Source organism: Elephantulus edwardii, unplaced genomic scaffold, assembly GCF_000299155.1.
Source record: "Elephantulus edwardii isolate Elephantulus edwardi_28Jun2011 unplaced genomic scaffold, EleEdw1.0 scaffold00400, whole genome shotgun sequence".
Lineage (NCBI taxonomy): Eukaryota > Metazoa > Chordata > Mammalia > Macroscelidea > Macroscelididae > Elephantulus > Elephantulus edwardii.
The window spans coordinates 1101768-1116829 of NW_006400150.1; the positions used below are offsets into that span (position 1 = coordinate 1101768).

Here is a 15062-nt window from a genome sequence, read left to right on the forward strand (position 1 = left end):
CACTCTTGGCACCAGCAGCCAGGAAATTAAAAGATGTATTGCAATGGGAAAGTCTGCTCTTAGGGACCTCTCTAAAGTACTGAAGAGCAATGGTGTCTCTCTGGAGACTAGGGTGCGTCCGATACAGGCCATGGTCTTTGTAATCACATGTTATGCATCAGAGAGTTGGACAATGACTAGGGAGGATAGAAGGAGAACTGATGTCTTTGAGCTGTGGTGTTGGAGAAGAGTATTGAGGGTACCATGGACTGCTAAGAAAACAAACAGATTCATCCTGGAGAGGGTTAAATTGGGAAGCTCCTTGGAGGCAAGGATTGTGGGGCTTCATCTGACAAACTTTGGTCATGTTGTGAGGAGGGACCGGTCCTTGGAGAAGGACATCATGCTTGGGAGGGTGGAGGGACAGCGCAGGAGGGGAAGGACCTTGAGGAGGTGGATTGATTCAGTGACTGGGGTAACTGGGATGGGTGTGTCAGAGACAGTGAGATTGGCACAGGACAGAGCAGAGTTTAGGGCTGTTGTACATAAGGGTCGCTGAGTCACAAGTGACTTGACAGCACATAACAACAACATATTTCATAACCCAATATATATCTCCTATAAACCAACAGTTCTTCTCCTGAGTATAAACCCCATAGAAATTATCACACACAAAAAAACCCATGAATAGTACCATTTGTGTTGATGGAGAATTAAAGGCAAAAAACTACCAATGAACAAATAAATGAGTAAAATATGATAGATACACATCAAGCAAGAAAGACATGAACTACATATACACAAAGCAATATCAAATGGATAACATTACATGGAGTGAGAAAAGCAGAACGAATTTATGTTATGTGTTTTTAAAATATATAATAATATTCCCTTTTTCCTAGTTTTCTCTTCCATGCCTAACGGCAATATAATGATTAAAATGCAAATAATATAAATAAAATTTATAATAGTAGTATAATGATGAAACAGTATAAAAATTAAAATAATAATAAAATATATAAATACATTCAAATAAAACAATACTTCATTTCCAATGTTGTTGTGTACCATCAAGTCAGACCAAACCATAGCTGAACCTCCAATACATTTTCAGAGGCAGTTAATCGCACAGGAGGAGGATGCCCACCCTTCTCCCACAGAGCAGTTGGTGGACTCAAACCACGTGCCTTCAGGATTACAGCACAGCTTCTTGCCAGAAGCTCCCTTCATTTTCAACAGCTCATTCAAATGAAATGATACACACTGAAATGAGTGTCTAAGGGTGATGGAACAGATTAATAATTGACCACAAAGATAACAAAGAATGGAGAGAATAAAGGAAAGACACATCATCTTTCATTTTCTCCAGGTATCAATGGTTACATTTTTTATTAGGGCTAGGCAAGAGAAGGCTATGCATGTATGCAAATATGATCTCGGTAAACCTAGCGAGCTACTACATGATATTCACATACAAGTCAACATTTATCATATTTATTCAACATTGATTGAATATGGTTTGGATTCACAACAGCACTAGGTATTAAATAAAACACACCAAAAAAAAAAAAAAAGTAAAAGTAAGACACATACAAGGACTGGGCATTCTTAGTATTTCTAGTTAAGATAAAAGAGGTAGAAATTAAGTAGTTTGTCACCACTATAGACAGTGGACGCTACAACATGTTTTTTAAATTAAAAAGCTTTTTTTAAAAAAAAATTAATGACATAAGTACCTTGTAGAGTTGGTCATGCTTAACATAATCTAAGCTAATAAAATTTACAATTTTGAAACACTGGGTGAATCAGTTGCTTTATTTTACAGAATTAAATTAGGGCAAAAATTAACTTGGACATTTTGTAAAATCCAGTGCATCTCACTTGAAGGCGCTCAATTTAACTTCTCATAATTCTTGCTCAGTCATGGATGTTATAAGGTTGTCAGGTAATGGTGGTAGGAGTTAACTCTTAAAAAAATATTGTTCTAAAAATCCTCTTTCCTACATTAAACCAAGAATACTTTATAAGCTATAGCTGAATTTGTGAACTGGCTAACAGAAAGCCATTAAAAATATCCTCTACTTTGTCATCCTCTACCATTAAACCAAGCCGAACTATGACCAAATCACCTCTGACTCAACAGAGTAGAAGTCCCCTAAAAGGTGCCAGCATGAAGAGTACCTCTCAGTTCACAGGTTTTCAAGGCTTTGACCTTCTGAAAGTAGACCTATCTTCTCCAATGCCGTGGTTGTTGTTGTTGTTGTTAGGTGTCTTCGATTTAAGCACAACACACAGTGACCCAATAAACAGCACATCAAAACCCTATCCTATTCTCTGCCATCCTCAACATCTGATATCAACGCGTCCACTGCTGTAGTCAATCCATCTGGTTGAGGGTCTTCTCTCTTTCCCTGACTCTCCACCTTTTGAGGCATGATGTACCTCTCTAAGGAATAACCTTTTCTAGCAACATGTCCAAAGTATTTGAGATGAAGCTTTCTCATCTTTGCCTCTAAGGAACACTCTGGCTACACCTTCTCCAAGATATATCAGTCTATGGGATGTTCAATATTGTTCTCCAACACCACAGCTCAAAGGCATAAATTCTTCCCGTGTTGTCCCATTTTATTCACAGTGTGCTCGTCCACTGTGCCATCAGGATTCCATCACCCACCATGCTGTTGTTGTTAGGTGCTGCTGAGTTGGCACCAATTCACAGCAACCGTACGCACAGAAAGGCACTGTGAAGCTGCACCACCCTCACAACTGCTGCTGTCACTGTAAATTCACCTTCTAGAGAGTCTTTCTCCTTTCTGCTGATCATCTGCTTTACCAAGCACATTGTCTTTCTTACCATCTCCAGTTCTAAGGCATATTCTGGCTACAATTCTTCCAAGACGGGTTTGTTTCATCTCTTGGTAGCCCATGATATATTCAGTATTCTTCATCAACACCACAAATTACAGGCATCAATTCTTCAGTCTTCCTTATTTACTTTCCACTTTCACATACATGTGAGGTGAATGAAAATATGAGGACTGGTACAGGTATAAGACCAGATAATAAGAGGTACCAACAAGCAGGAGATCAGGAGATGTATTATACTGGGAAAGTCTGTGCTCAGGAACCTCTCCAAATTATCAATTAAGAATGCTGTCAGCTCATGCCATGGTCTCTTCAGTCACTTGCTATGCATCTGAGACCTGGACAATGAATAAAGATGACAGAGGAAGAACTGATGACTTTGAACGGTATAGTGCTGGAGAACATACTTTAGGCATATTGCTAGAAAAAGCTATTCCTTATAGGAGGACACCATGCTTGGAAAGGTGGAAGAACAGCAAAGGACAGGAAGACCCTCAACGAGGTGGATTGTCACGGCGACTGCAGCAATGGGCTCAAATATGTCAGATTGTGAGGATGATACAGGATAGGACATGGTTCAGAGCTGTTGTGCACAAAGTCACTATGAGTTGTCTACTCTAGTTGATGGTGACTCATAGTGTCCCATTATAGCTATTGAAAACCTCCCAAACATTTATAACCTCATTTCTTTAAGCTAAAGGTAAGCCTGGGAACGAACTCTGACTAAAGAGACATTTGCAGAAGTTGCTAAAAATGGGTCCTAGAAAATAAAGTCTCTAAAGGAAACATTTAGCTGGTAGGACTCCTTTTGCCCTTAGCCCTTCCTCCACCTTTCTGCTGGAATGCAGATATGATGCCTGGAAGAGAAAATGGGACCCAGGGAGGAAGATTAGAAAGACAGGATCTAGTTCCTTCATAACAACCTTGAGCAGTCAAACTAGCCCTGGGACATCTACTTGCAAACTTCCTGTTAAGTGATGTAAATAAAAGTCTTATTATGCAAACTACTGTTGATTGGGCTTTTCCTCAAATGCACACTTAATTTATATAGCAATAATTCAAAAACTACAAACCTATGTAGCAACATAGTAAAATCTTTATTAAAAGTATATTAACTGAAAAAGATCGCAAAATGGAGTGCACATTTTATAGCAGCTCTGTAAAAAGAACCAATGCATATGATCCAAGATTAGATGGCAACATATAAAATAAAAATAGTTGTGCTGGGGAGGTAGGCCCATGTGTGGGTAAAGTGACAAAATAATTTATCTCTCCAAACTGGGACATTTCAGAGAGAAAAGGGGGTGCTATTAATAATTACGCTGAGACAAGTGTAAATGGGCACTGTCCCAGGCAGGCTGCAATAGGTGAATAATGTTTTTAGTGTGTTCAAAAATGTCCAAGTAACATCTTCATCTCACCTTTTCAATTACAAAAGGGGGGAAAATGCATACCTGCTTTATCAGACCTTCCAATCCTAGCTTTTCATCTTCCTTGGAACATAGTCTGTGCTTGTCCTTATAAGGAATTCAGTGCAAAATAATGCTAGTGTGATCCACTGCCAAGAATCCTCATTGAAAAGAAAAATTTCTTGCTTAATATTTCTCCATACTCCAATTAAAAAGGTTATTTCTTAGGGTTTCTCCAACCAAAACTCCTTTGTGAACTAGCATATTTTTTTTAGATATGATAACACAGTTTACACTCACCATGTAGTATAATTAATAGTTGGTTTTTAAATACTAGCAAGAGCAGATAGATTCAAGAGAAAAGGAATTCAAATATTAAGGGTCGGTAAATTAATACAAAGTAGTGTTGTTATATTAAAATTAAAATATGTCCATCATGTGGTATTTTTCTTTTTGCTTTTGTTTTCGCTTTAGTAACTGAATCCACACATGATCAAGTAATGGTTATGTGAAGCACATCAGAAGTCTGTAATTCTGACTAATTAAAAATCGCAGTAACTCAAAGTGTCTTTCATATTTGACTTTGGAATGTTTGTTCTTACACTTACTTTTGAATAAGATGAGGATCTATAAAACTGCCACTCTGTGACAAAAATTATATCCACATAGTGCAGAAGGTTAATTGCCACACCTTCACTGGGAATCACTCAGAGGCTCCAAGAATCAATACCAAATCCTCAGCAAGACATTGCAAAGCCTGGCTCCTTCCAGCACTGACTTAGCTTCTCACGTGGATCTCTTGCCTTCTTTTCCTCTGCTCCTTAAATATCACACAAACATCCAAGGTTGCATTTAGGAGATAAGCTTTGTCCTAAAATTGTGCCTGCACTTTTTTCCAGGCAAACTTCTACTCCAAATTCAAAACTCAAGTCAAATGTCACTTTCTTTCAAATGTCAACATCCTATGTTGCTTTGTTGTTATACACCATCAAGTCACCTATCACTCATAGCGATCCTATGTACAACAGCTCTGAACCTTGCTCTATCCAAAGCCAATCATATTGCCTCTGACACCTACCCCCACTACCCCAGACACTGAATCAATCCATCTCATCAAGGGTCTTCCCCTCCTGCACTGTCCCTCCACCCTCCCAACTATAATGTCCCTCTCCAAACACTGGTCCCTCCTTGCAACATGTCCAAACTGTGTAAGACGGAGCTGTAGAATCCTTGCCTTTAAGGAGCAGCCAGGGTGAATATGTTTGTTCTCTTAGCAGTCCATGGTATAATCAATATTTCTCCAGCACCAAAGCTCAAAGGCACTAATTCTCCTTCTATCATCCCTAGTCTTGTCCAGCTTTCTGATGCATAGCACACAGTTGCAAAGAGCATGGCCTGGATCAGGCACACCTTAGTCTCCAGACTGACATCATTGCTCTTCAGTACTCTGGAGATACCCGTGACAGAGACTTTCCAAATGCTATTTGTTTTTGTTTTTTATTTCCTGGCTTCTGATATCAAGAGTGTTGACTGTGAAGCCAAGTAAACTAAAGCTGTTTACAATCTCGGTCTCTTCACTGTCCATCTTGATGCACTCTATGACACAGGTCAAAAGCCCAATTCTTCTGAGCACTCCTCTGCACTTCTAGAACTCTCATACCAGAAAGAGTTCCCCATAGATCTTCAGCTCTCCACATTTTCAGCATTTTTCCTTTTCTTCATTCTGGGCCCTGCAGAGAATCATTTCAACCCTTCTCTTCAGTCAATAAGCTTCAAAGAACAAGGAGTTGCCAATCATAGCTCTACTCGGCTTCCTTATCTGTGTACCCCATCACCTCATGTCATGGCTAAGAGAATCTTCAAACCTCTATAGCACCCCGCAGTCTTTTGTATGGGAACCTCGCCAGTGCCAGCTTTCTCCCACAGCAAACACTGCAACTCCAAAATTGTACCAAACAGCCTCCGATGAGAGTTAGCCGCACAGTCTTACAAAAAGAGGGATATTTTAAAAAACACCTTATGAGAGAGATTGATTTTTCATTTACATAAAAGATAAGAATGGGTATACTACAATCCCTATAGAAACTGTCACACCATCACTACCAGTTGCCGTCAAGGCAATTTCAATTCATGTGACTACAGGTGTTTCAGAAGACAGTTGAATTTTGTCCCAAGGAGTTTTAAGTGATTGTGACCTTTCAGAAGCACATCTACAAGACTCTCTTCTGAGGTATCTCTAAGTGGATTCAAACTGCCAATCTTTAGGTTAAACCAACTGGTGAACCATTTGTGCCATCCAGGAATTTCTCTCTGCTAGCTCAGGTGGCCTAGCGGTAAGAAGTTGTGCTGCAATCCCAAAGTCATGTGGTTCAAATCCATCAGCTGCTCTACAAAAGAAGGATAGGCAATCTTCTCCTGTGTGATTAACTGCCTCTGAAAACCCACCCGAGAGTCAACTCTGGGTCAGTTTCAGCTAGATGGTACACAACAACAACAACAACAAGAGTTGTGCAAGTTACTGTTCTTCGTCTCTGGGCAGGGAGTTCTGGTGGCCTAGTCTATAGGGAGTTGTGCTGTTGATCTGAAACTCTAAAACAGAATGATAGGCAATCTCCTCCCATGTGATTATAGCCTTGGAAAACCAATGCAATGGAGGATCAGCAGTAATTCACTTCCAACTTCGGAGCAATACATTTAATGTTTGGCATTGTTCTGTTTTTGTTTTTTCAGATTTAGTCTCTGGGCAACCATAAGTTGCAAGCCAGATTCCGCTGAGTGTCCTCTCTTATACAGCTTCTTTCCTTTGTAAGATTGAATATTAAACAAATCATTATTTTACAAATATGAGAAATCCTCAAGAGACAATAACTCAGTTCTCCTGAGGAATCTCTTAAGTAAAATCCTACCAAGCCAATAGGAGTTAACATATAAGCACTTACTGTGTGCCAGGCCCAATTCTAAGCCCTTTATATAAATTAACATTTAGACCTCACAAACAATTTGTGAGGTCAGTACTATTATTATTTTCATTTTACAAAGAACTCCTTCCTTCCGAAGACTTAAGAAGAGTGGGAAAGAGATTTAGTTTCCCCTGAGAAACTCCTGGCTCAGCATCTCCCCACAATCAACTTCAATCTTTCCTTAAATTGGTGCAAATCACCAGCCCACACAGAAAAGCCATCTTTCCATTTTTTCCTACAAAGAAAGAAAAGCTTAAAGACTACTTCAAAGATCATCTATCTGTACTTGTTACAATTATGGCAACTAAAATGACAAAGCAAGTAAATAAGCAAAGGAGATAATAATTCTCAAAACAGTTGAAAGGAAGAATTTTTTGGCTCTAAAAGGAGTTGTACTGCAATACCAAAGGTATATGGTTTGAATCCATCAGCTTTTCCACAGAAGAAGGATGGGCAATCTCCTCCCATTCAATTAAATGCCTTTAAAAACCCACTGGAGGGACAAATATGAGGCAGTTCCAACTCTATGGCACACAACAACATGCAAAAGTCACTCAAAATTTTGCTAACTATACTAAGTTTCCTGACTCTTGATGTAAATGTCTAACTACAGAATATACAGCCAAGAAATAAATTATAGCTGTATTCTGTTTTTGCATCTCAAATTGTGACTGTTATGAAATAAAATTATTCCAAATTAGCACAACTTTTCACTGAGTCGTATGCATTTGATGCAAAGACATATGCCAACTCACTGATCCCATGGATATCACTTCCTCCTTGTTAGCTATAATTCAAGTGGGAAATTCTTTAAGTACAGTGAACAGGAAGTGATTTTTAAAAAAATGAGGGCAATATAAAGTTCAAAGCATGCAGAAAAATTAAGTCATCAGCTATTAAAGCAAATTCCAAAATACATTTTTAAAAGTCATTGTCATAAGTAATGGAGTGGTCTCTACCTCTTTTACTTTACCATGAGTTATGTGAATATGAATTGCATTTTGACAATTAGAACACCAAATTCATTCATCCTTTACTAGAGAATAAAATCTCAATTATCGTTTCTTAGAGATACTATTAGCAGCAGCAATCCCATTTCACTCAATGAAATCTTACACACATAATTAGAGTCCCCAAGATTTCTATCCGTCTACCGTGAAACAAAAAAATGGAAGAAAATTCGCTGGAAGGTGATGACTGGGTGTGAGGGATTTTAGTATTAGCAAGGATATGTTAAGTAAGAATTTGAGATAAATTATGAACCTGGGACCCTTAAATGAAGTTTACTGAACTAGATAATGCGGCCATCAAGCCTGTTTGCTCTTACCAGACTCGGAGGGCTATCTGAGAAGACAAGATGAACAGAAGGGGTCAAGAGCCAACAGCACAAGAGAAACATAAGTAGTAAAGATGATTTCATATCCTAAGAAAGAGTTGTATTTCATGGAAAATAAGATTTAAAAACTCCAAGGAAAAAGGAATACTTCCCTAGAGGACCAAGACATTAGCAATAATATTTTAATAGTATACTGAGTATACCCACCATTTCTAAATGGGAAAATAGGTTAAAATATTAATAATAAGCCAGCTGGCACAAGAGGGCAACTAAAGGATCGAATTTACACTTGTCTATATCATGTCTTTGTAGTATCAACCATGGAGAGGGGAACTGTAAATCTAACTTATTGCCCAAATCACTTTGTTTCTGTTGGAAAAAAAGAAAAATGATTAATAATAAAGGAGATCAAACAGACTCATTCAACTTAACTCCATTAAGCTGATCCAGACTCAAAGCTGATCCTCCAGCAGGTTTTCAGGAAGCTCTAAATCGTGCAAGAGGAGATTGTCTATCTTTCTCCTAAGGAACTGCTCATGGATCCAAACTGCCTGAAAGATACGGTCTTTGGGTTAACGGTACAACTCCCGGTTCACTAAGCCAGCAGAGCTCCCTAGAATATACAGTCAATTCCAATGAGTGATACCAGTACAGCACACCTCCCTTTCCACCTGCATATACCTTTCCTCTTAGCCCAAAACATAGTGATCTCTGCCTCTTACCTTTACTCACAACCCCACTTCAACCCCTTGCATCTGGTATTCTAACTTTCTCTCCATTCGTCAGTGTAGATGCAGACTCCTTCCTTCAAAGTATAAAGACCAGGGAAATGTCCTAATACATTTTCAGGCCATCCAATTCTTTTCTTTACCCCAACATTGGCTATACTGCATTATACATGTCTATATATTCATCTGTCGTCTTCATTAGCTATGCCAAAAGTTGACTCTTAAATTTTATTTGCATGCTATGATTTTAAAATGGCCTCACATTTGTCAGTACTATTAATTTAAGGGGGAAATGTTTTTAAAAAATAGAGTCACAGCCTTTGAGTTATAGGGGCTTCTGTATCAATCTGTAGGCTTGTAAATTTCAAGGGGAAAAAACAGGAGTCCTTGAAAAGAAGAGACACTAAAGTGGTTTCATGTTTATTTCTATTAGAGCAGGCACTCCAGCCAATTTCTCTACTAAATTAGCTTTCCTTGCCATAATGGAGTGAATCTGATAACAACTGTCCCAAAGGCTGATTGTTTTAAGTCATATAAAAAGCCAGCGTGCTGGAATAAATATTCCACTTTATTTTTGGCATGTTGCACAATTCATCTGGCATGACATGATTCATGCAATATCTCTCAAACTACAAGGTTCTATAAGAGAGAATCACACAGTAGAATCTACATTAATATACATATGAGATAAAAATAATACCATTTTCTAGTTGCTATGGTGGCCGGTAACAATAAACATCATTACCATCAGAACCATCACAAAGCCATCTAGGATAAATATATGAGGCAAGTGTTAAAAGAGTCGGTAGTAATATGTATTTGTACACCTAGTCTTTGAAAACTTTCATATAGCAAACAACAAATGCTGGTGAGATTGTGGAGAAATTGGAACCCTTATTCACTGTCGGTGGGAGTGTAAACTGGTGTAACCACTACGGAAGGCAGTGTGGTACTTTCAGAAAAGTTGGAAATAGAAATACCATTTGACACAGCAATTGTACAACTGGGAATATACCCTAATAAAATCAGAACTGCCACTCAAACAGATATATGCATATCTATGTTTATTGCTGCATTGTTCAAAATAGCAAAGAAATGGAAGGAACCCAAATGTCCATCAATAAATGAATATCTGGATAGAGAAGCTGTGGTATATTCACGCAAAAGAATGCTACATAGCAATGAAAAACAAGGAACTCACAAAATACTATACAAAATGGGTGAGCCTGGAGGACATTATGGTGAGTGAAATATCTCAGTCACAAAAGGACAAATATTGCATAATGCCACTATTATCAAACAGGACTAACATAGGGGTTGGAGGGGAAACTAAGAGGGGATAAATAATGAACACTGCATTGAAACATATGAGGGAAAGAAGTGTTTAAAAGGAATATATTAGGTGTTATTTGCATGCCAACTGTTCAGAATAAGAGGTGCATAGCAAAGTGGACTAGGCTGGCAGGGAAGGAGGAAATTGTGCAACAAAAAGAAGTGAATTTTTAAAAGAGACAAGCCAACTAGGAGGGTAGAGAGGAAAATGTGCAAGAATGAATGAATAAATGGGAATCCAAGATTTCAGAGAATTTTCATTAAAATCACAATAAAAGTGTGCTTAAAAAAAAAAAAAAGACAAATATAAAGCTCCTTGAGGGCAGGAATATGTTGAATGCTTGAAGAAATTTATGCCAGTAAAAGCCTGATTACAAAATAGAATCATTTAAATATTTTTTTTATTTTATCAAGTACCAGGTTAGGCTAGGCTTTGCTGCTGGTTTTCAACATGGAGCTGATTCTGACTCAGAGTGAACCAGTGTGACAGAATTCAATGGCCCCCTCAGGGAGCTCTCCTGGTGTAGTCTGCAGGAGTTCAACAGATCATGCAAAAGCAACATCTCTCAGGCAGGGGCTCTGAGGAAGAAAGATGGGTAATCTCCTCCATACAATTTATGGCCTCAGAAACCCAATGGAAATTCAGTTCTCTCTTAATGAGTGTGACAGGATTTAATCTTTATAGGAGCATGTCACGAGGCCTTTTCTCTCAGAGTCACCAGTGAATTTAAACCTCAGATCTTGTGGTTAGAAGCTGAGCACTTAAACATTGAATCAACGAGGACTCCTTGACATGATCCTAGATTGATTTAATTCCAATTCTAAGAATTAGGATCTAGACATTGGTACTTGTTTTCCAAGCTTCCACAGGATTCTAACTATAGGCTACAAGAGAGCCATTCATCTATTTCCCTTAGAATGTCTCCATATCTGTCATAGTGGCAAGGAGCATTACTATTTTCAAGGTTGTAAGCATTGTCTACAACTCTGGTGGCCTAGTGGTTAAGGAGTTGTGCTGCTAGCCTAAAGGCCAGCAGTTTGAATCCACTAGTTGCTCTTTGGGAGAAGGATGAGTAATACCCCCCTGGGGGATTTCCAGCCTCTGGAAACTCACTGGGCAACAAGCATCATTCTAAGGAGCATTAATGACTCAGTGCATGGCATATGGTAACCTTAAGGCTAGCAGTTTAAGTCCACCAGGCCTCCACAAGAGAAAAATGGACAGTCTCCTGCCTTGGAAATCAAATTGAAGATTAGATTTTGGACTTCCACTTGCTTTGGCTCTTCAGAAAACCTATTTCATTGTTATACAATCCCCCACCCCCAAGGTCCACTCCACTATGCAGCCTTCGTTCTGGACTCCTGTCACAACAATAATACCTAATCATATATTCCTTTTAAATAGATGAGGGAGAGAACTGATTAAAAGAGATTGCTTTTCTTTTGTTGGATTTTATTTTATAAATTTATAGTCTCTGCATAAATAAGATAATAGCTCAGTGTTGTCCAGCTATAAGTTAGAGTCCATAGGAGATGGATCTTGATCTGGGTTTTAAGAAGTATTTCAAAATAATTTAGTTTGTTCCTCTTTGAAGTGTGGAAGGGGTGAGACAAAAACACAATGTTAATTATAATGACATTACAAGGAGGTCTTGAGTTACTTTAGGCCACTCTTTCCCATGCCTTGTGCCTGTGAAATAGGGAAAGTGCTTTTTCTACTATTTCTTTCTCCTCGGCCCATGCTCCATTAAGAGTAGCAGTCAGAGAGCAATTAGTTTGCTGCAGCTTTGACCTTTTCCCTATAAGTAAAAACAAGCTTGACAGCAGTGTGTTGAATGTTTTTGTTTGCTTTGGTTCCATTCAGAAACTATTCTGAGACAGTATACCTATTCACTCATTGAATATTTAAAAAAATTCCATAAACAGGTATTTATATACAACCTCATCCTATTTTACCCACAAGGAAACTGAGACTTAAAGAGGTTAATTGCCAAAAAGTTTACATCTAGTATGTGAAATCTATACTTGGACCAGGAAAGAGTTCTCAGAACAGAGCAGGGAAACACTGCATGGGTGAAAATCAGGAAAAGTGTGTGTCAGGGATGCATCCTGTCTCCATAACTTTTCAATCTATATGCAGAACAGATCATTCATGAAGCAGGGCTTTATGAGGAGAAATGTGGTATCAGGATTAGAGAAAGACTCATCAACAACCTGTGCTATGCAGATAAAACAACCTTGCTTGCAGAACCGAAACTGAGGAGGAGCTGAAGCACTTGCTGCAGAAGGTCAAGGACTGCAGTCTTCAATATGGATTGAAGCTCAACATCAAGAAAACAAAGATTCTCACCACTGGTCCAACTGGCAGCACCATGATAGATGGAGAAGAGATTTTTAACAGTTGTCAACAATGATAGCTTGCTTGGCTCCACAATCAACACTCTTAACACCAGCAGTAAGGAAATTAAAAGATTAATTTCATTGGGAAAATCTGCTGTCAGGGACCTCTCCAGAGTGCAATGTCAGACTAGAGACTAAGGTGTGCCTAATCCAGGTCATGTGGTTCACAGTCACTTGCTATGCATCACAGAGTTGGACAATAACTAAGGATGACAGAAGAATTGCTACCTTCAAATTGTGGTGTTGGAGAAGAGTCTTGAACATATCTTAGACTACCAAGAAAACAAATAAGTCTGTCTTGGAGAGGGTGAGACCAAGTTTATCCTTGGAGGTTAGGATTTTGATACTCTGTCTCATACACTTTGGGCACATAACCAGGAGAGCCTGGTCCTTGGAAAAGGACATCATGCTTGGAAGGGTGGAGGGACAGTACAGGAGAGAAAGACACTGGATGAGATACCTTGATACAGTGACTGTGGTAATGGCAGTTGTGTCAGGACATGACAGGGTTCAGAGCTGCTGTACACAGGGATGCTATGGGTCACAGACGACTCAACCTCAGGGGCACATAACAACAACAACAGTAAGTGAAAGGAGCAGTCTGGCTCCAAAGTGTGTACTCTTAACGGAAATTCTGAAGCTCAAATACTTCACTAGAGAACTCCCCCAGGGTCAAGTATGTGCCTGCAATTGTAACAGATCCTTGGGGTAGAGAGTGGGGCAAGCAACCAGAATGAAAATGTGAAAAAGATGTCACTTAAATATGCTATTAATAAGAACAAATGAATGATAATGAGGGTTATACACAAGTTAAAGTACTTCTCAAAAAATATTATTTTATGGCAGATTTATTTGCTCATTTATTAAATAATTCAAAGTCAAATATGGACTTGGGGGCAGTTACACAAAACTTTTGGTATTATTTTTGCTCCTGGATCCCATCTAATGACACCTATTAAAGGACATAGTTCAGGAATTGTCTCTATTCTCTCTTACGCCTTTACTCTCTCTCCTCAATCACTTCTACCAGCACACAAGCGCGCATTCATACATAAAATTAATGATACTTCTTGTCCCTATTACCTACCACCTCATCTCTGCTTCCCTTTACACAAAATTCCTAAAAGTAGCTCTATGTAGTATGTCCAATTCTTTTTCTTTTTCTCCCATTACCTCTTAAGTAGTACCTACTGATATGTTTTGGGACATTTGAAGTCACTGTCTCTTCAAGTAAGCAGCTCTGGTGGCTGCAACTGTAACTAGTTAAGTGATTTGGCTTCTAACAAAAATTAATGGCTCAAGCCCAGAGTCAATCACTCCATGAGAGAAAGGTGTGATAGCCTATTTCCATATGGATATACTATCTCAGAAACTATGGAGCCATTCTACTTTGTCATAAAAGATTATTGTGAATCAGAATTAACTCTAGAGCAGGAAGTTTAGTATTTATCTCTTTAATCTGGAAGGACTAGTTTCTGGGAAAAGTAGAAAGCCTGGGATGCGGGGTGGAGGATGACTCTCAAATAAACCGATTGATACAATAGCTACAACACAACAATAGGTTTAAATATAACAGTGAGTGTCAGGATGGTGCAAGACCAAGAAGTGCTCCATTGCATTATACAGTTACTATGAGTAGAGTTACTATGAGAAGACTTCTTCCCAAATACTAAAAACATCTCCTCAAATACTGCTTATGTTCTATTCTCCTTCTTCTCTTTTGGACGCAAGAGTACCTATCTGTTGCAACTTTATACCATAGCTATCTTCAGCTGTTCTGTGTTTCAATCTGAAGATTCCCATCTGCTTTATCTTTCAGTTAACTATTTCTCTTGTTAAGCAAGTGTTACCTGCCATTATGCTCAGACATTGAAACACACGTAAGTCATGGTCAAATGTCTTGATGAGAGACGGCCTATTTGGTTTATCACAGTCAACAGCATTTGTTGGACATGTCTTTAAAATTCCATAGTGCTGAGTTAAGTCTGGCTGGCCTGAAGGATCCTGTGGAGTGGTTCCACTCTAGAAGGTGGTTTCTTGTGTCTTGATGACA

General features: G+C 38.7%; 1 protein-coding gene across 1 annotated transcript in view; it reads right to left on the reverse strand.

Moving 5' to 3' along the window:
• MAST4 (microtubule associated serine/threonine kinase family member 4) overlaps positions 1-15062 on the reverse strand; it is a 978185-nt gene that overhangs the window by 844636 nt on the left and 118487 nt on the right. The gene's annotated exons all lie outside the window — the stretch shown is intronic.